The 20926-nt window shown below is 38.5% G+C and overlaps 1 protein-coding gene and 1 long non-coding RNA gene across 13 annotated transcripts in view; both read right to left on the bottom strand.

Annotated features, from left to right (window-relative positions):
• Positions 1 to 20926, bottom strand: part of LOC309663466 — a 201182-nt gene that overhangs the window by 145244 nt on the left and 35012 nt on the right. The gene's annotated exons all lie outside the window — the stretch shown is intronic.
• LOC309663379 (uncharacterized protein) overlaps positions 1 to 20926 on the bottom strand; it is a 214727-nt gene that overhangs the window by 132425 nt on the left and 61376 nt on the right. For 11 of the 12 annotated variants that reach the window (XR_014265209.1, XR_014265210.1, XR_014265211.1 and 8 more), the window contains exon 3: positions 6266 to 6325. The gene's annotated coding sequence lies outside the window, so the exon portion shown is untranslated. Of the gene's footprint in view, positions 1 to 4672; positions 4818 to 6265; positions 6326 to 20926 lie in introns of those variants that run through there. The other variant, XR_014265219.1, reaches the window with a different exon arrangement.

Genomic DNA, 20926 nt, shown 5'->3' on the forward strand with positions numbered 1-20926 from the left:
TATTTTACACATTGTATGTTTCCTATTGTTACTATAACAAATGACCACAAATTTGGGTCAGAATCCTGATATGAGTTTATGCTGGGCTGAAATCAAGGTGTTGGTAGGTCTACATTCCTTCAGGAGGCTCTTGGGGAGAATATTTCCTTGCCTTTTTCAGCTCCTAAAGCCTACTTGTATTCCTTGGCTTACGGCCCCTCCTCCATCTTCAAAAGAAGCATCTTTAAACTCTGACTCTGCTCCTCCTTTTTCCACTGTAACATCTCTTTTCTGATCCACGAGCCTCTCTCTAATAAGGATCTCTGTGATTACACTGAGCTCACCCATCTAATCCAAGATAATCACTCATCTCAAAACCCTTAACTTCATCATATCTGTAAAGTCCTTTTCGTCACGTAGGATTCACAGATTCTGGGGATTAGTATGTGAACATCTTTGAGGGGCCATTACTTATGCAACACACATGTCAAGAGACAAAAAAAAAAGTTAGGGAACATGTTTTGATAAGATGCCCTCGGAGACTAGACTGTAGTGGAGAGTAGAAAAGTAGCTCCTTGGGGAGACCCACAAGGCAGTAAGTTTCAAATTGTTGCATGCTTAAAAATCACCTGGGGATTTGTAAAACATGCATATTTCTGAGCCCTGTCCCCAAAGATTCTGATTCAGTGGTTTAGCCTGGGGATCTGCGCTTTACCCAAGAGCATGCTCACATCTCCCCTCGCCAGCAATGTTCCCAGAGGCAATTTGCTACAGATAATCACAGAACACAGGGAGAAGCTGCCAGCAGGGAGGTGCTGAGAAGCACAGAACCTGAGACAACTCTACAGCAGCAGCATCATTGACTCTGGGTAAACATCAGAATTACTGGGGCAACTGTTAAAAATACAGCTTTCCTGAGCCCCGCTCCAGGAGATTGTGATTCCAGCGGTCTGGGAAGGGCCAGGACCTGTGTTTTTGAAAAATCCTTCCAGGTGATTCTGACTGAGGACCATTGCCCCCACCTTAGTAGAATTCCTCAGTGTTCTTGGCAGTTCTACCTGATCCAGCTGTAGCCAGAGGAATCTCCTATTTTCCTGTATTCAAAAAACAATCTTACTGGCTAATATTCCTTTTCTTTGTGACTGATTAAACTATGGTTCATGTTAAGTTTTAATCTTTGTGTCCCCAGGCTTTCTTTGAGCCTGGCACACAGTGGGTACCCAATAAATGTTTTTGGAATAAATCAATGATTCGCAGACTTTACCCTGTACCATAATCACCTGGAGGCTTGTTAAAATACAGATGGCTGGGCCCGTCCCCAGAGTTTCCAATTCAGTAGGCCTGGTTGGTGCCCAAGAATGTGCATTTCAAACAAGTTCCCAGGTGATGCTGGTGCTACTGGTCCGGGTACCACACTTTGAGATCACTGGAATAAATAGAGTTTGAATTGTTAAAGCTCTAATTCTTCTATTACAATATGAAAATTTTTATATATCGTTGAGAGATTTAAAACTTTTCCCAGTTTTTGAATTGTCCTTAACATTTTTCATCATTTCTATGTTTTCCCTTTAAAAATTTTATCCTCTTGAAATTGAAAAAGAAAATCATATTTCTCCAGTAATAGCTGTCCTGTAATGTTTTATTGTTTATTTCTTCTCTGTATGTGAATTCTCTAGAAACAAAACAATTGAAAATAGTTGAGGAGTTCCTACTGATAAAGAATTTGTTTCAAACTTGTGTCTTTAGCATTGTGGATGCATAATCTAACAGTAAATTATCTTTTAATCTGAAGCTTTAGTTTGATTTACACTTTTGCTTGTTTGTTAGTTGATTTTTTTGGTCATGTTCCTCAAATTGTAGGAAAATGTAAAGGAAGATAGTCACATGTGCATTACGAGGCCAGTCACCACTGGAAAGACAGCACAATTAAGAAAGATAAGTACTACTGAGTGATTTGTCCGATTTGCCTGAGACTTGACAGTGCATACTTTTTATTATAGGAATACATATAATATTCATCCAGTATATATTTTCATAAAATTTTATTTCTTTGGAAGAATATCTGAATTTTCCCCATATTTATCCAGCTAGAGATCATCCATAGGGGATTGATAGCCCTTATATGTACTTTTTCAACCTAAGAAATCCTTTTTATGGGGCTTCCCTGGTGGCACAGTGGTTAGGAGTCCGCCTGCCAATGCAGGGGACACGGGTTTGAGCCCTCGTCTGGGAAGATCCCACATGCCGCGGAGCGGCTAGGCCTGTGCGCCACAACTACTGAGCCTCCGCTCTAGTGCCCGCGTGCCACAACTACTGAGCCTGCGCTCTAGAGCCCGCAAGCCACAACTACTGAGCCCGTGCTCCTGGAGCCCGTGCTCCGCAACAAGAGAAGCCCCCGCAGTGAGAAGCCTGCGCACCACAATGAAGAGTAGCCCCCGCTCGCCGCAACTAGGGGAAGCCTGCGCGCAGCAACGAAGACCCAACACAGCCAAAAATAAATAAATAAATAAATTTATTAAAAAAATAAAAAAGAAATCCTTTTTAGGATTTGAGGATAGCTTTCCTTATTCATACAAAATTGTAATAGTATGCTTTCCTTGTAAAATACTCCCTGAAGGTTGGATCAGCCTTGCAGACAGCCTTATGCCTTTGAATCTGGGTGTACTAAGAGTTTCTGGTGGTGAAGTAATAAAAGGTATTGATTTTATTTATTATACTTGCATGAAAAGGCTGTATAACCAGATTGATGGGATGGAGGATTACTAAAAATATTTTTATAGGGTTAGGACATTTGAATCTTGTATACAATGCTGAATTTGAACATATTGCTGGGCTGAAAGTAGGCATCTTATAAACAAACTCTTGCAATGAACCACTCTTGCATGGCTATTAGTCGTCAATACATTTTTATTAAGTGCACACCATGTTTGAAGCACTGTGTTAAATCATCTTCTATCTCAAAAGTTTTCTTTTTTTGACTTTTGCATATAAATTGGTAAAAAAAGATTGGTAAAAAATTTTATTATTACCCAAAATAGGTATACTCAAGTTAAAAAAATTTAAGATATAATTTGCATACAATGAAAAGCACAGATCATAAATGTTCATGTAGATTATGACAAGGCATGTACTCCTGTAATGCACACCCTTGTCAATCAAGACAGACATTTTCGTCACTAAGAAAATTGCCTCAGATCACTTCCCAATCAATCCCCTTCCCTCCCATAAATAACCACTGATCTGATTTCTATCATATATGCACTCTTGTGTCTGGCTTCTTTCACTGAATACTTTTGAGATTCATACCTCTTATGTGTATCAGCAATTAGTTCCTTTTAATTGCTGACTAGTATTCCATTGTATGAAGCATGGGCAAATTTCCCATATCCCTCTGAGTCTTCCCCAGTGGAATGAGAGTACAGATAGAATGTGAGGGCTATCCTTTGTTTCCTCCACTCCTCATACGTTTAAACCATTTTTCCTGAAAGTTCAAACCTTGCACTTCCTTTATCAGTATCACTAGGGCCCCACTATGAGATCTGATCTTATTAGATCAGAATGTAAATACAAGGTAGAAGACCTGGTATTTCGAGCAAGCTCTCTATGGGATGCTGAACATCCCATATGAACATTAATGACTGACACTACTGCTTTAAGCAAATATTTTGCAAATATAAAGGATTAAGGAAAGGGCTAGAAGAATAAGAAACAGAGTGGCCAAATTGCTCCCAGTAATTCATGTTAATGGATTGAACTAAGCAAATTTCCAAGATGATAAGAAGACTGTGGGAGGTGACAGGAGCAGGAGTCTTTCCTCAGGGATGGGAGTGGGGGAGACCTAATTAATTGGCATGGAAGTAGAGAATGGGACCTAAGCAAGTCACTCCCCCTTTCTGTGCTTGTAAAGATGGGTTTGGGCAAAACAAAAGAGGAAAAGGTGAGAAGGGAAGAAAGTGAGACAGTTTGTGGTGTCTCACAGGGAGAAAAAAACAGATTTCAGTTTACCAAAAGAACCAAAGCCTTTCCTTGCTTTCCTTCCAGATCACTCTCCTCCCACCTGCTGCCTCCCTGAGGGCTACCAACCTCACCTGTTTTTTCCTTGTTGTTGCCTCCCAGCAGAAATGTGAGTACAGCTCAAAATTAAATGAGCAAGTGTATCAGTGCCCCTGAATCACTGGTTAAAAAACACAGCCCAAAGAAATGGGGTCTTTTCTCTCAAGGGCAGAGATAAGGTGCTTAAATGCCAACATGATAAGAACAAGATAAATAATAGCAACAAGCCTTGTGATGCACCCAAAAATGTCAGGCTGGCGCCACATGCTGTCCAATGAAATATTTTGGATGATCTAGGGGCTGGGAGGGGAGTATATAATTTTCATTCATACAATTTATTCTTTTGAAATGACAAACTACTATGAAATGTTTCTATCACTTCAGTGAAGCGTCTGGCTATCTCGTGCTTGCAGTCTTGGCACAGACACTGTGCACAGATAAACATACATCTCGTATTTCATCTGTCTTTGTTCAGTGCTGCTTGGGGCATATCCCCTCTGCTGCCAGCAACGCCCAGCAGTCCTGGAGGGCGGGGCTCAGAGCGTCTCTGACTATGCCTATCAAGAGGCTAATGCATCCCCACCTTCTACTCACCTTGGGCCTTTCCTCCTCTCCTCTCTTCTCAGGACTCAGAGGGGGGAGATGAGATAACTGAGGTCATTCTGACCATTATTCTTCCCAGAACTTTCCTCTTCCTCAAGGGAAAAGCTTTGGCCTAAACTTACATGCCCATTAGGTATTTTAGAACATAGGATGTCACACGTCGTTCGTTAGTGGAATGTGGTCTAATAAAAATACAAAGCAATCTTCACTTTCATTATTGTCTTGATGTTAATAGTAATATTGATATATTTCATTATACTATATTTTATTGGTATTATTTTGAAGTTATTATAATTATAGTTATGAATAAGTGATTATGGTTTTTAAAATGTTTAAAATTTTGAAATGTTTTAAAATTCAAAATGTTAAAATACCCCAGCTCTGTCCACTGAACAGATCCAGCAGCAATGACAACTCAGTAATAATGAGAATGTTAGCATCCAAACTCTGGTCTCTGAATACTATTTCCTACTGAAAGGAACCAGTGATTCTTGAAGAGATTGCTGATTCCAGATGTGGAATGGCAAATGACAAGCCGAGACTTGATCATCTTGTTATGCTAGAAAGCAAGGAAGCTGTCCATTGGCTAAAGGTGGACAATTTTACCATCAAACGGAAGATGACAGCAATTGATTGAAACACACTGATTAAATAAATGTGCATGAATTTATGATACTCAAAAGAGAAAGCCAAAGCAACAAGTACAAATCATTTGTCATTATTAGAGGTAGTCAACTCTGTACTCTGAAAATTAGTATTTAAAGGGAAAAAAATTGTCTTGATCTGCCTTTCCTGTGAAAATCTATTTGCAAGTTACAAAATAGCCCCAGTGGATGAAAGAACGTTTTCTTACAGAAGTATTTTAACTAACAAATGTAGAAGGAATGATAGAATAATTTACCATTCTGTAACATCTAATGAAATAATTGATTCAGGCAATATACATTTATGGATGCTAAAACTAAGAAACTAAATATTAATGAGGAACTGGATATTCCAAGGGAGCCAAAAGGTCACCTTATAACTTTACAACTACCGATCAATCGGCATCTTTAAAAGGAGGGCAAAGAGGTATTATGTACTTCCTCATGTGGTTTCACATGAAGTATTGATACACAGGACCACCTGTGAAGTATCTGTGCCAAAAATGTTAACACTGAATCTAATCAAGCCTTTATAGCTAACTTCCAGTTACAGAAACATAGGTGATAGGAAACAAGTTGAAAAAAATCAGCAAAATCTGGAATGTTATGGAACAACTGACCCAGTCTCTTCACAAAGTCAATTCTTGAGAACAGGGTGATGGGGGAGATGAATGTGCCAGACAAAAAAGAGACTTAAGAGACACATCAACTTAAACAGCAGCAGCAACAAAATTCCCTTATGTTAGTTAATTCTATACCTTGAATTTGCACATATATTGATATTTAAGCAAAGGACTGTGGTTGGTTTTTTGACTGATGTTGTGCTTCTGCTAACCTCTAGTGAAGAATATAGCTGGCTGGTGATTCCTGCATCCTCTCCCAAATTCTCTGCCCTCCCCTTCCTACCTCCATCAAAATCCAGAGGGGACAAGTTCATGAAACTAATAGCAAGTATAGGGGCATAAATAGACATAAATATTTCTTACTCAGAATGGAGTTTCTCTGAGGCCATCATGGATTGCGGGGGGACATCACAGAATCAAATGCTGTAATAAAAACCCGATAATTTTGTGATCAATAAGTTATAATTACATATGCTGAGATAAAAGCAATCAGATCTCATGCTCAGTGATGTAAATCATTGTGCACTGTGCAGGACTGTGTTGCAGGGTTCTAAAAAGAAATTTCCCCTGAACAGTGTGTAGAATATTAATAGTCGATTAGAGTTCTCTCTTTAAGTGTCAAATATAGGTAGATCTTTTGGGAACAGTGGTCCAAACTACAAACCCCATTTAATCAGCCCCCTCTGTTTAAAATTCAGAGCATGTTTTTATACATGTACAGGAGTGTGTGTATATTTATCCAGTTCCATTGAACTTATGGTCATTCACACTGTTGGAATTATCCGGACTTGTTTTTAAAGATTTTTTTTTTTTTAAACAATTAAGGATCAGTGGTAATGCTCCTAATTTTCTTTTTTTTTTTTTTAAACTTTGGGTTTATTTATTTATTTATTTATTTATTTATTTATTTATGGCTGTGTTGGGTCTTCGTTTCTGTGCGAGGGCTTTCTCTAGTTGTGGCAAGTGGGGGCCACTCTTCATCGTGGTGCGCGGGCCTCTCATCATCGCGGCCTCTCTTGTCGCGGAGCACAGGCTCCAGACGCGCAGGCTCGGTAATTGTGGCTCACGGGCCTAGTTGCTCGGCAGCATGTGGGATCCTCCCAGACCAGGGCTCGAACCCGTGTCCCCTGCATTGGCAGGCAGGTTCTCAACCACTGCGCCACCAGGGAAGCCCCGTTTTTAAAGATTTTAATTGGATGAGTTTCTTAGTGAATCACAGCTAGATGCTAAACAATTCCAAGATAGTGGTAGAGATTAAATATCCTTAAAAGGAATATTAGGGTATAGAATAAACTTAATTATGTAATAGACCATAATCTACCTAGACCAGTGATTGCTTCTACTTTTTCTTTTCTTTTCTTTTTTTTTTGGTCAGATTCCTTTGAGAATCTTGTGAATATTCAAGATTCTCTTCAGAGAAAGATGTAAACATGTGAAAAATTAGTCCACAATTTCCGAGAGTTCCTGCCAACTCCTCACTGTGGCAGATTGCATTTTCCAGAGATGGCCATAATAATAGCTTCCATCCCACATGCACTTCTGCAGTGTAACTTGCTGCTCTCCCATCAAAAAGTAGAGTCTAATGCATCGCCCCTTGCTTCTGTGAAGGCTTGAGTGATTTGCTGAAACAAAAGAAAGCAGTGGAAGAAATATTCTGGGACTTCCAAGGTTAGATCATTGAGAGTCTTGCAGCTTTTCCCTGGGACTTTTGGAACACTCACTCTTGGGAGTGTTCACTCACTCTCAGGACACTCCACCCCTGAGCATAGCCACCATGCTGTGAGGGTCACAAACTACAAGGAGAGGCCACATGTGGCCACTCAGGTTAGCACATTCAACTGAGCTCATAGCCAACAACTACTACCAATTGCCAGTCCTCGGGGGGAGCCATGTTGGACACTCAGCCCAGCTGAGCTATCAGATGAGTCAGCCCCAGCCAACATCAGATTGCAGTTGCATGAGAGACACCCAGAGGGAACTGCCCACCTGAGCACAGCTGACCCACAGAACCATAATAATAACAAATTGTTGTTCTAAGCTACAAAGTTTTGGAGTGATTTGTTACACAGCAGTAGATAACTGTAACACCCACCCACTCCTGTTGAGAACCACCCTTAATGATTTATTGAGAAAAAGAAATAAAGTTAATAGATTGTAGTTAAAAATTCTTAGGCCCAATAATTTACTAGTGGTACATTAGTATATCTTATGAAAATTACTACCTAGGATTTGAACAGTTGTTTTTTTTTTTTTCATTTACAAATCAGTATGAGTATACCTGGCTATTCATAAAGGGTTTTCCTAGTACAACCAGTAATTCTTATATAATAGCTGGTATCATTTTACATTGGATTTGGATGATTCTCACATTAAATTTCTTCTCCCTTCTCTTTCCTCTCTCTTCCCTTCTGCTTCTCTCTCTCCCTTATCCACCCTGTTCATATACATACAAAAACCACACACATTACTATATTCTCATGTTTTATGTGGTCAGTATCTCAAATCCTCATATCCCCAACCAACAGCTTACCATTAACACTCTTGATTTTAATACCAGATTTAGTATCAGATAACACTGAGAAGAAAAACATTTTGAAAACAGTTGTCTCTATGCTTTGACCCAGAAATTCCACTTGTAGATATTTTTTTCCTTAAAAATAAATGGTTAATTTAGGTAAAGAATTAGGATGTTTATCACAACATTACATATAATAGGGGGAAAACTGGAAACAACCTAAATGCATATCAGTAAGCTGTTCTATGCTACAGAATACTGTGCAACAATTAAAATGAGATAAAACTACTCACATTGACATGGAAAAATGTTTAGGATATACTGCTAAATGTGAAAAAAGCAAATTGCTAAATACTAGGTATAAAATTTTAATAAATAACAATAAAACACATATGTGTATGTATAGAAAAAGCTCTAGAATTACATACTATGCTGTTAACAGAGGATACCTGTAGGTGGTGGGACTATAGGCTGACTTCCACTTTCTATTTTCAACATTTTTGTATTGTATGAATTACTTTTGCAGTACTAACAATTTTTAAAGTAATGTTTTATTTAAATGTTATATAAAAGGAAAAATTCATAAAATAAAATAGACTGTAGGCTTACGTATTATTTCTAAAAGTCTTCTTTCTCAGTGTATGAAGAAAGAATGGGGTAATCATTCAGTGAATCCATGTTCTCATCCATAAAACTTTTTAAAGGAATTGTCCTAATGTATTAAACCTTAATAACTTGGCACCATATCTCCTAACATTCATGACTTTGGACTTTCATTCCTATATAATATTTTTCAAATATTATTAAATAGTTTTCACATGTATGTATTTTACATCCTCAACTGTATAAACTCCTTGGTTATTGCCTTTTCTTTCTTTTATACAGTCTTCTATGACCAATAAATGCTAAGGACTTTGCTGGTTAAGGGGCTAATACAGGTGTCATCAAACAATGGCCTGTGGGTCAAATCTGACCAACTACCTACTTTTGTACAGCCCACGTGCTAAAAATAGCTGTTACATTTTTGAATGATTAAAAAAAAATCAAATGAAGAGTAACATTTTGTGACATGTGAAAGTTATGTGAAATTCAAATTTGTATCCATACACAAAGTTTTACTGGAACACAGACACACTTGTTTGTTTATGTATTTTCTGTGGCTGCTTTCACACTATAACATCAGAGTTGTAACAAAGACTGTATGTCCCCACAAAACCCCAAATATTTACTAGCTAGTTTTCACAGAAAAAGTTTGCCAGCCCCTGAGTTAACATGACGTGTGTAAGTAGCATCAGTAGCATCAGTTCTTTTAAAAAAATCTGCTATTGTAGAGTGCCTTTAGTAGTATGGTGGATTGCATTGTTTTTCTCAATTCTTCTCTGCTGCTTTTGTAATAGGATTATACATCCATATCTTTGTGCACATGACATTGCAATGTCTCTCAGTAAAGTAGACCCATACACCCCTGCCCCAATGTTTTAGGCTTGGTCATGGTATGCTTTGGCCAACGGAATATTAGCAGATGTGATGTGAGCGAGGCTTTATATGTGCTTGCAGAGTTTGGCCTGGATTCTTGAGCGTCTGTGATCTGCCATGAGGTAGCAGCCATCTGTCTAGGTAACTATTGGGCCCAGAGTGAGAGACACACAGAACGTACCTGATCTTGAAGCAGAGTCAACTCAGTCAGTGCACAGACCCATGAGTGAGAAATGAATGTTTGGTGTTAAGAGTCATTGAGGTTTGTGGATTCTTTATTATGTGGAAATCTGACTAATACTGTGGGATTCATCACTCATTAATTATGCTGATGTTTGCGTAGCTCTCCTATGCTAAACATATAGAAACTGGAAATCTCATTAGATTTAGAAAGCAGTGATATGGATTACCCCAGGTAACCAGTAAATGTAATATATTTTTACTGCTTTATGAGTATAGTCATAAGTTTGAGAAAAATCTATTTATCTTTTTCACCAAGCTGTTCTAATGCCTTGAAATCACATTTTCAGTGGACTTATTGTCCAATATTATGAAAGCTACTTGGTTGATGTTAAAATGAACGAACTGAACTTCTATGCTTCTTTATTCCCCCACTACTCTTGTTTGATGTATGATGTGACATGCAATTGTACGCATTTCTGTATTTGATTTCCGAGTCTTGAAATGCAAACATATTTTTACCTATAAAATGGGAATCCTTTGTTGATATAAAATTTTGCTGTATTCTAAGCTCATATTCAAATTTGGTGCTATTTCCCATAAGCATTTAGAATCTGGTTATATTAGTGAAGACGTATAATTTCCTTAAAGCAAGGTTTTTTAACAGTAGCACTATTGATGTTTTAGGCTAGAAAATTATTTGTTGTGAGTGGCTGTCCTGTGCACTTGACCACTTTAGCAGCTTCCCCGGCCTCTATACACACTAGAGGCCAGTAGTGCCTCTCCAGATCCACTCCCCCCTCCACACCCTGTGCAGTCATCGATGATCAAACATGTCTTCAGACATTTCTATATGTTTTCTGGGAGGTAAAATCACCCAGATGAGAACTACTGCCTTAAAGAGTGAGTTTTGTTGGTTTTTTTTAAAGGCTCTGCTTTTTTTTTTTTTTTTAAATTTATTTATTTTTTATTTTTGGCTGCACTGGGTCTCTGTTGCTGCACCCGGGCTTTTCTCTAGTTGAGGCGAGCAGGGGCAACTCTTTGCTGCAGTGCACTGGCTTCTCATTGCCGTGGCCTCCCTTGTTGCGGAGCGCCGGCTCTAGAGCGCAGGCTTAGTAGTTGTGGCGCACGGACTTAGTTGTTCCGTGGCATGTAGGATCTTCCTAGGCCAGGGCTTGAAGCTGTGTCCCCTGCATTGGCAGGAGGATTCTTAACCACTGCGCCACCAGGGAAGCCCCAAGAGTGAGTTTTAATGCAGTAGTTTTCATACCTGGTTACATATTATAATAATCTAGTAAGTTTTTTTAACATCTTGTTTTGAAATAATTTCAAAATTACTGACAAACTGCAATTACAGTACAAAGAACTCTCATGTCCCACTTGTTAATATATGCCAGATGTACTTTTTCATTCTTTTTCTACATATATGCATAGATGCTTTTTTCTGGATCATTTGGGAATAAGTTTCAGGCAGGATGCCCTCTTACCCCTTAATGTTAAGTGTGTATTTCCTAGGAATAAGGATATTCTCTTACATAATCACAGTACGAGTAACAAAAACAGTAACTTTAAGATTAATACAATATTATTAATCAATCCACAGTCCATATCCAAGTTTTGCCAATTATCCCCCAACATGACTATTTTTTTCACAGTCCAGACTCCAGTGAAGGACACATATTGTAGTTTGTTATCATATTTCTTAGCTTCCTTTAATCTAGAGAAGTTTCTCAGCCTTTCATTGGTTTCTATAACCTCAATATTTTTCAGGAGTACAGACTACTTGTTTTGGTAGAACGGCTCTCAATTTGATTGTGTCTGACGTGTCCTCATGATTAGATTCAGGTTGTGCAATTTTGGCAGAAACATTATGAGAGTAATGCTGTGAACTTCTCAGTGCATCTCATTAGGAACCACATGATGCAGGTTAATCCCTTTATTGGTGATGTTAACCAGTCATTTTGTTAAGATGGTGTCTTAGTTTCCTAAGGCCACCATAACAAATTATCACAAATTGGGTGCTTAAAACAACAGAAAAGTTTTCTCTCACAGTGTGGAGGCCAGAGTCCAAAATCAAGGTGTTGTCAGGGCTGTACTCCTTCTGGAGGGTCTAGGGTATAATCTTTCCTTGCATCTTCCGACTTCTGGTGGCTGTCAGCATTTCTTATGGCTGCCTCATGCCAATCTCTGCCTCTATCTTCACATGGCTTTCTTTTCCTCCTCTCTGTCCATGCCTTCTGCTCTTCTGGTCTCTTATAAGGACACTTGTCATTGGATTTAGGGCCCGAGTAATCCAAGATGATTTCATCTTGAGATCTTTAACTTAATTACATGTGCAAAGACCTTTTTGTCAAAGAAGGTCACATTCACATAACCTCCTAATCCTGGGGGTTAGGATGTGGATCTATCTTTTGGGGGCCACCATTTAAGCCAGTACAGGGGGCACATGCCAGGCTTTTTCACTGTAAAGTTACTATTTTTCTTTTTTCATTAACAAGTAATTAATGGGGAGGTACTTTGAGACAATGTAAACATTCTATTCCTCACCAAACTCTCACCCATTGGTTTTAGCATCTATTGGTGATTCTTGCCCAACTAGAGATTTTCTAATTGCATTATTCCTTCTACATTTATTAGTTGGCATTCTATTGTAAGAGCCTTTCCTTCCTTCCTTCCTTTTTTATTTCAATATAGACTTATTTTATTCCATGGGTTATAATATATTATTGTTATTATTTTATTTTCATGCTCAAAATTTCCCAAACGTGGCCAGCAAGAGCCCCATCAAGTAGGCTTCTGTGTTCTTGGACATGATCCCCACCATCCCTTGAGCAATTTTCTTTCTGGCACAAGAAAATGTTCTAAGCTCATCTTAAATGTTCTAAGCCCATCAAGCTTTTCTACCTTGGCCCTAGAATCAGCCACTTCACCAAGGATCCTTGGTTTCTTTTGGTGGGGAATAATATTTAAAAACCAAGATCTGGGTGTCTGAGAAGCTTTTTTAAATAAAAAAGTTTGGGCCCTACTTTCAAAGATTGTAATTCACAAGTCCTTGAGTAGGGCCCAGAAATGTGTGTGTGTGTGTGTAAAGTTTCTGGTAGTTTTGTTGCATAGCAGTGTGTGGGAATTACTGCTCTAATACCTTTAAACCATGATTTAGTTCACACTACATTTTTCAGAGCACATTTTTTATCTAAAAGGACAAATAATTGCTTCATATCTTAATTACTGGATATCAGAAAACTAAGCAAGATAAAACCTACACTATCTGAAAAAAACATGCTAGATGTCAGTGATGGATGTCTGAGATGGAAAATGTGTTCCATAATGTAAAATAATTATTGATTACAAAATCGTCAACTTAGATTCAAGTCTAGATATTACAATCTCAATTAAAAACGAAAGTAGACATTTTACTTTTAAACTGCATTCCTCTGACTATAATCTCTCTCTGTCTCATACACACAAAAGAATACATCACTTTCTGGGAAGGGGTGCAGGGAACACAAGAGTTTTCACAGTGCAATAGAAAAATCATTTATTTCAATATCCGTTGCCTGACCATCTTCAATAATTGATATCTCAGAGAAGGAACAAAATTACTTCAATGAAGCTAACTGTACTGTTGAATAGTTATATCACATTTTGGTATTGAACATGAAAAAGCATTTTTCCCATATGAAATTTTGGGTTAATCTTTTTTTATTCCTTAAAAAAATAAGAGCATTCCAAGGAGCTAACATTTATATATTTGAGGAAGAATTTCTTGTTCTATCTACAGGTGATCAGTATATATATTGAGACTTTGGGTCTGTAACTTTGCCTTTGGAAAAAGGAATACAATATACCTCCTCTTTCAGATAGCAGCACTTTTTTCCCCACTGAAAATCACTGAGGTAAATTAGGAGAAAATCCCCCATTGGCGTAAGAATTATAATTCTTATTATCAACAAATAATAATAGTTGTCATTTTTTAGTTTGTATCAGGGATTTTGCATATAATCTCTATTTTACAATAAGGAAAATAAGTATAGATAAATGAAATAACTTGTCCAAGGCCACGTAACTTGGAAATGGCCAAGCCAGGACCCAAGCCCAGTCAGGATAGGCTAGGTTATGTTTAATAACAAACAACCCCCAAATCTCAGCAGCTTCTAATAACAGAGGTGCAGCTCATGCTAAACATGCACCTTGGTTTTTTTGTGGCTCTACTGAGTTTCATCTTCATTCTCTAACCCCGCTGACAGTGAAACCTCTGTTTGCAATATTGCCAGGAGTTGCAGCAGAGGGGAAAGAGAGTATTGTGAACCACGCAGTGGCTCTGAACCCTTCTACCTGGCAGAGAAACAAAATGGTTTCAGTGCAGCCAGCTGCAGCATTAAACAGCTATGTCACATTTTGGTTTTGAACGTTGATAATTTGTATTTCAATGTCCAGAGCAAGTTATGGCCAAACCTGATGTCAGCGAGGTGGGGAAGGATAATCCTCTCACAGGTAGGGGCAGCAAATATTTGGGAACTGTAACCAGTTTACCATAGACTGGTGTGCAGATGGCATCATTTAACCGTAAGCCAGGGTAGCAGTCCCCTGGTCTCAATGATTGGTCCATATTGGTCCAATCAGAAGACTGTTGATTGATGGTTTGGAGAAGAGTTGACCTTGCTCTTTCTCTAATATGGGGCTGCTGCAACCTTTTTTCTGTCACGAGGGAAGAAGTGTGACAAAAAGGCTGATATATGCAGCAAGGCAGAGTCAAGAGAAATGGAACCCCAGCACTGAGGACCTCATGAATCTCTGGAACAGTTCACCCTGAGGGTGGTCCAACCTCTGAACTTTCCAATGATATATCCTAGTAAATTCTCTTAGGTTCAACCAGTTTGAATAAGAACTTCTTTTACTTCTATTTGTAAGTGATAATATTAAAATCCAAGACCTATCGAAGTCCTAATCTTTGTCTTGGAAGAAGTATGTATGTGTATGTGTATAATATCATTTTGTGTAAAAACAATGTATCAACACTATGAAATTTCTGAACATAAGAAGGAAATTATCCATAATCATACTAACCTAAAACATGAACTATTAATCAGGTTTGTATGTGTTCTTCCAGTTCCCGTTCCTCCCATGTGCATTTATTTTTATATAAATTGTATTAAAGCATACAAATCATTTTGTATCCTTACCTTTTCGGTTAAATGTACATTTGAATTCTTTTCCCACATTGCTACAGATTATTATAAAGATCATTGAAATAGCTGCAAAATACCCCAGCAATTGGCTGTAATACAATATAAATGAAAATTTCTCTAATCTTGGATATTTAGGTTGCTTCCAGTCTTTTACTTTATAGATAGCAGTGCCACACATACAGAAATATATGTGCGTGGAGAAAAATGGGAAGGGCATACACAAAGCATTCTGGCAGTGGATGCTTTTGTATAGGCCTCTGTGCCCTCTGGACCATCAGGTGATGAAACTCACAGAATTAGGCAGGGGTTGGGCTCTGCCTACTGCATGTAACTGTTTTAGATACCCATGTATGCAGATCTGATGTTACTGTGCTAAGAAAAAAAAATGGCATAAACATCTTGAAATTTTTGCTAGAATAAAGAAGTCTGATTTGGAATAGTGGGTTAAAATTCAGAAGATAATAACTTGTAGGTGGAAGCCAGTAGGCTGGGGAGACTTGCAAACATATTAGTAATAACAAGTTAGAAGTAAGTGCTACTGAGATATATCAATAAATATCAAATAATATCAATAAATATTATAGGCAAAACCAATTTTTTTGTACTGAGGTCCTCTACTGGCCTGAACTACTCACGTAAATATGTCTGGCCAGTGTCCTCTGGGGAGGTTGTACCTAACAGGGGCAGTTCCTTAGTGTCCCCTAATAGTCTGTGTACTGCCCTGAATGGATCAGGTGGCTCTGCTGGCCTGGCCTGCTCACTGGCCTCTGAGGACTCTCATCTCCACAGCTTGAGCGCTTTCCAGTGAACTCGAGATAATATTTCCCTTGCTTGCTTGAGACTCATTTATATTTATATCTATCTGTTATAAATAATTAAAAGGGGGTGATGTAGTTATTCAAGAGTAGTGTCCAGGCAGTTCTCCAAATCTGTTTATCTTTCTCAGTCTCATTTAAACCTGGAAGACTGGTGGACCCTTGATTAGATGTTGAACTTTTTGGCTCTGTTCATCTTGGTCTGGAGGTACAGGGCCACAGCTGTAGATCTTGACACACCTGTTTCTCAGTCCAGGTTCCAAACATGATTTCTTGACAACTATATTAGCAAAAGCATTTAACCTGTGCCCACAGGGCCATTAAAAGCAGAGCTGGATAGTTTGTTTAGTGGATATGATCTCCTAAATTAGGGAATCCTTCTTTGGCAGAGTGCGGGCTGGCTCAGGACAAAGCAACGTTATGTAGTGGAGCCATAAACATGTATATTAGTAACTTCTGAGCAGAGAGCAAAAGCAGGGCCTAGATCTTTGAAAGAAACCTAGTAAGAAAGAATCTCCAAACAGTGAAGTTGGTCAAGCAGAGGCTCACAGGGAGAGGCTATGGCATCTCCTCCAAGATGATGTGAGTGTAGGTTGACCTAAAAGTGAGGGGATCTGTAGTTCCCAGGAAGCGGGGGAAAGGATGAGGACCACCAATAAAAATAGGGCCCTTTTCCTTCTGACAGTCAGACAAAATGCAATCTCTACCCACAACCCTTACATAATCACTGAGTGAATGAGCAACTGGTGTAATCACTGTGGCTGAAATGACTAATTACTTAACATGTATCTTTGGCTACATTCTTTTCAAAGAATACAGAGAAATAACAATGTATCTTTTTATTATGAATTTTTTTTTAACATTTTCATTTTCAACCAGTGGCTTTTGTACTATTTTAGACAATGCCTTAGAGTCTTTTTTTTTTTTTTTTTTGGCTGTCCTGGGTCTTATTGTGGTCTATGGGCTTCTTAGTTGCAGCCTGCGGACTCTTAGTTGTGGCATGCATGCGGGATCTAGTTCCCCAACCAGGGATCGAACCTGGACCCCCTGCATTGGGAGCCCGGAGTCTTACCCACTGGACCGCCAGGGAAGTCCCAGAGTCTTTTTTTATTTTTGTTTTTAATAGCACTTTTCTTCCAAAAAACTCCAGTATGATGCCAAGAACATTTATCCCCCCACAATTCAAATTTGGGGTTATGCCAAAGCCTATTATAGGCTTTCATTTTGATACTTGATCCTGAATATCCAATGCAGACCAACATATCTTTATTCTTTTCCAGCATCTGCCAAACCTTCACAGCAGCACCACAGAAGCGACTTGTTTGAAAAGCTTTTGCTCCCAGCCTCTCTCAGGCCCCCAGAATGTAAGCTCCCTGAGGGCAGGCCACACCTATAGCATTCACTGGCTTCTCCTCCAGCTTAATAAGCACCATGCTGGCTCAATAGATAATAAGTGCTAATGGATTTCCTGTCTCCTATAGCTATATTTACTGAGAAAAAGGTTAAGTGGAAGTAGAATAATAAATAAATGTTATCAGATGAGAGAACTTGAATGAAGTTCCCATTTAGCGAAATATGTGCTTAGCACACCAACAAGATGTGTGGCTGTTTAAAAAGAGAGAGAAGCAGCAGAAAAGTCTGTAGCATGTTTTCTCTTTTCAGAATTCCCCAACTACAGTATATTATTTCAGATTTTCTTAAGGGTTTTTCTTGCACTCTCTAATTACCCTTTGAGGACCATCACTAAAGGATGAAGCTGGCACTTCTGCTTTCTGAAATAGCCCTGGTACCTCATGGAGATGAAATTCTCTGGCTTTCAGTTCCTATTTGTTAACAGCCCCATGCACATCAAGCCTGACAGGCCACTTATAGCTTTTGGCAGTAGAGTGAGGTCTGTGCACAAGAATGGCTGATGAGAGAAACTCCACAGAGGGATTCAGGAGTGAAAGCAGCCTGGATTGTCTGGGAAAGGGCAGCTAAGGGAGCTGGTGCCCCGGATGCTTGCTAACGAGGATGACAACTCAAAGAGAGCTATTACCAACCCACAGAGGGACCATTGGCACAGCCTCCTCCCCCATTTTCTGAGGGAGCCATCCTCCTCCTCGCGCATTCCTAGGTCCTCAACCCCATTGCCTGCCCAACAAGTATTCTGTAAAGACAAAGGGCAGACTTGAGAATCATCAAGAATAACTTAGTTTGTGGAGAAAAGCAGTCATCACATAGCAATTACTCAGGAAGCAAAGAGTCTGAGTTTTATTTCTGAATGAAAATTTACTTTAAGGTGGAAATATACTAGATATCTTTAATCAGTCCCTTTAAAATGGGCATCATTGCATTCATTTAGGCCACACTGATGTTAGAAGGATTAATTAATGACTTAAAGTGTGGACTTCAAATCAAATAATTTCAACTTAAACCACATGGAAGGCTTTTAAAATAACAGGCACATACACCTGTATATGTTAATCACTAGGGAATTTCCTTTTTTAAAAAACTGTAAGTGATAGAATGTTTTCAACCCTACCATGTAGCTCTAGTTATTGATTAGTGAAATACTGCTCATATAAATACTGTAAGACTTAGTAATGCCTTGCAGAATCTGATTCATTAGGGAGAAGTACTCTTTGCTATTTTAAGCATTTAGGTACATGTTCTCTGAGCAAGTCTACTGTCAGAGCAACTGATTTACCACAGAAAAGCAAGGAATTGCTTTAAGAAGAGCTTTTCCTTTCCCTTCATTTGGGAAGCTTTCCTTGGCTCTTAGAATTAAGTTGCATGACTCAGACACCTATCATGGAAAGTTTCACCTAATGAATGATAATTCTGTGACAGTTAAAAAAAATTTCTGAAGTGCCAGATTTAAGGGTCATTTAGATGTTATGGTTTAGCACCAAAGGTTGGGAGAGCATGCCAGTATGCCAGAAAAATAATGTGACAGATGAATGGGAAGATGAACCCTGTGAGTCTGCATAAATATATCCAGAAAAATTCAGATTGAACAAACCCAGATCAGTCAGAAATTTAAGGCTCATCAGGACCTCCTTAATTTTAATCACATCATGGTTAATCTGATCCCACATGGAGTTATAAACTGCTTTACACATTCCAAAAAAGTCAATCAAACAACCAACCAGTGGCCTGATAAAGCAATTTCCCATATTTAGACACTGTCTAAGGAGGAAAAAAAAAAAGTTCACTGGGGGAAAATGTTTTAGTAGCTCACAATCAATGAACAAGGAAACTATCAGCAAGGGGATAGGGGGTGGGAGACGACTGTAATGACTTCTGTATAAAAATTAAGTTTAAAAAGAGCTAAAATTTTAAAAAGCTTAAAATTCACTGTGACACTTGAATTTTCTAAAGTCACAAAGTGTTTGTATAACATGGCCATAGATGTTCACCAAGTCGAAGTATTAGATGTCAGAAAACACCTTACTTAAACTTAACTCTTTAAAAAAGGACTGGGGTAGGGGGTGGGGGAGTAAAAGAAAGGATACACATCTGAAATCACTTATCCGAGACCCTTGGGGTCCAGAAATGTTTGTAATTTAGGACTTTTTTTGGACCTTGGATAGGTAAAAAAGTAAGTATACCATATCACAGGTAAAACCCTGAGTGTGTTCTGGGCGGCACCCTGTAATAAAACAAATTGACATTTCAGCAGTGAAATGTGTAAACATTCACTCTGATTGCGATCAATGAAGGTTACAAATAGCCTCAAGTCAGTTCAGGGCAGGTTTTGTTGCCAGATGAGTTCAGGTCTGCTCAGGCTTTAAGGCCAAGCGAGTTATGAAAAGTCTTTCATTTTTCAAACCTCTTTGGACTTCAAAATTGGTGGATAAGGGATGATGAACCTAGACTACTTTATGCAATGATTAACATACTTCTCTCGCTCTACACTGAATAAAGCTGAAAGAATGCACTGTTCAAAAAAGAAAATAGGTGAATTTAGGAGTGGTGGAGCTACAAGTTAGTAAAGGAAAATAGTAATATTTGGGAACACCTGCCTTCCAGCAGAATATTCTGTTTATGTTTCTGATAAAAACAGGAAGCTGAGTAGATCGAAGAACTGTTCTGAGATGTGTTACAATGATTCTAGTGTTATGTTGGTACAAATGTGGGCAATTAGGACATACCTTCACACAATAGTGAGGCAAGAAAGTGAAATAGGAATAATGGGATGTCTAGCAATAATAGGTATGATTATATGGCAGACACATTTGTGGAAAGGCAAAGGGATTTGGCATCAATTAGCAGACTTACTGAGTTCAAACTTGACGCCATTACTTGCTTAACTTATCTAAGCCTCAGTTTCCCCATCTGTGAAATGGGGAGAGTAATATCATAGGGTTGTCAGGAGACACCAATAAAATAAAACCTGTAAAACACTTAGCACAGTGCCAGGTATATGGATAGTGGTAAAATAAAATAAAATAAAATAAAAAGTTAAAAGTTAACTGTTGTTACTAAAGGTAAAGATACAAATATCTCACCCAGGGTGTTTAGTTAACATCAGTGGTGTCACAAGATTACATACAAATACACAATTTTCTCTACTTGCAATATGCCTCTGACGGGGCAATGTTATAAAGAAAAACACATTTGAGAGATGTCTCTTGCATAGGAATCTTGCTTCAGTTATACCTTAACATAAGCAAGAGGCTTTTTTGTTAAAATAACTTACTTCCCCACTGCCCTGAACTTTCCACTTTGTTTTGTGTGATAGTTGCTTTTAAATCAACCAATGTACTAGGCCCTAGAATTCTGTCACATCTGGATTCAAAAAACTATCTTCTTCTATAGTTTTCTGAATTAGTCTTATTTCTTGGTTGTCATATCTCATAACTCA

This window comes from Balaenoptera physalus (assembly GCF_965194825.1).
Source record: "Balaenoptera physalus genome assembly, chromosome: 6".
NCBI classification, from domain to species: Eukaryota; Metazoa; Chordata; class Mammalia; order Artiodactyla; family Balaenopteridae; genus Balaenoptera; species Balaenoptera physalus.